General features: G+C 41.0%; 1 pseudogene; it reads left to right on the forward strand.

Annotated features, from left to right (window-relative positions):
• The window catches only part of LOC112072247 (solute carrier family 2, facilitated glucose transporter member 9-like), a 21,888-nt pseudogene that overhangs the window by 11,367 nt on the left and 8,867 nt on the right, over positions 1-1,654 (forward strand).

A 1,654-nucleotide genomic window follows, 5' to 3' on the forward strand; every position in this document is an offset into this window, starting at 1 on the left:
AGACTTATCCATTTTATGATATTTCATATTTTCCTAATTTGGAAAATGTTCTATAACTTTCTTTGACTTTGAAAATGTGGAGTAAGTTGTTTAGATGTGTATGAAAATAAATCGAATTGAATTCCTTTTTAGATTTCATTTTAAGGCAGCAGAATGTGAAAAAAGTTCAAGTGTGTAGAATTTCTACAGGCACTGTAATGTCAATGATGTGCTGCATCAAAGAAAATGCCAAGGTGTTTGAGAGATCCTCGACCGAGAACTGGATTTTGATTWWGATTTTTGCGAAAATAGGGAAAGGAAAAGAAGTCAATGGAAAACTGGTCCAACATCTAAAACTATTGATTTACTCTGTAGAAAATGATATATGTTGGAAATCATTCAGACATTTATGCATACTTAGGCTACATCTCTTTGCGTTACGAAAGTCTTACATTTCAATCGGGTGTTTGAGGATATTGGACTTCCAGTATGTTGAAGCCAATGGTTTGTCGAAGGTTTCTCAGGCTGATTGTTCTGCTGTCTACAGGAAAGGGACCCTGGTGAGAATCACATGTCTGGTGTTRATAGCTGGAGCCTTCATGGGCTTCAGCAGGACCTTTGGCTCTCCAGAGATGATCATTGTTGGACGCTTCATCACAGGGGTACACTCAGGTAATGCAGTAACAGAATAATACCACTATGTCCGACCGTCCTTAACATGTTCAGTAAGGATTAGGAAACACTATTTGAGGGGGTAATCATAAGGCATTCATAGCACATACTGTACGTAACTTGACACCTGACGCAAGTATTCTCTCTCTCTCTCTCTCTCTCTCTCTGTCTCTCTCTCTACCGCACCTGCTGTTTCAACCTGTAAATGCTCGGCTATGAAAAGCCAACTGACATTTACTCCTGAGGAGCTGATCTGTTGCACCCTCTATAACCACCTTGATTATTATTTGACCCTGGTGGTCATCTAAGAACGTTTGAACATCTTGAACGATCTAGCGTTTATGGCCATGTATTCTTATCAGCTCTTATCAGCAACACTGCTAGCTGTAAGGTTAACTGCTAATACTGAATCTGATCTGTGTAATGTCCATACCCCCCTCCCTCCAGGTATCTCTCTGAGTGTGGTACCTATGCACCTGGGGGAGATAGAACCTCTATGACCTCTCACCTCTGTTCCCCTCCCACAAGGTATCTCTCTGAGTGTGGTTCCAATGTACCTGGGGGAGATAGCACCTAAGAACCTGCGAGGCTTCCTGGGCCTCGTGCCTAGCATCTTTATCTGTCTAGGAGTCTTCATCGCTCAGATCCTGGGGCTACATGAACTACTGGGAAAGGTGCAGTAAAATCTTATCCTTAATATCTTAGTTCATAGTTAATCTTCTTTGTTGGTCTTTTCTTTGGCGTAAATAGATAAAGAACTTTTGGTGAGGTAAAGACAAACGAAACMTAACCTCTTAAATTCTGACGCCCTCTAGTGGCATTTTCTTAACCCCGCATAATATTGTATACTACCCTCATAAAGTACATTTCGGTTTCCGAACTATAAATCCTACAAACACATGCTTAGTACTGTTACAAAGGTAAGAACTGTGGGATTCTGATAAAGGTGAAAAAATGGACAAAACAGAGCCCGAGATGCAGCAGGCCTAAACCCCTTGAAATG

Source organism: Salvelinus sp. IW2-2015, unplaced genomic scaffold (genome assembly GCF_002910315.2).
Source record: "Salvelinus sp. IW2-2015 unplaced genomic scaffold, ASM291031v2 Un_scaffold1864, whole genome shotgun sequence".
NCBI classification, from domain to species: Eukaryota; Metazoa; Chordata; class Actinopteri; order Salmoniformes; family Salmonidae; genus Salvelinus; species Salvelinus sp. IW2-2015.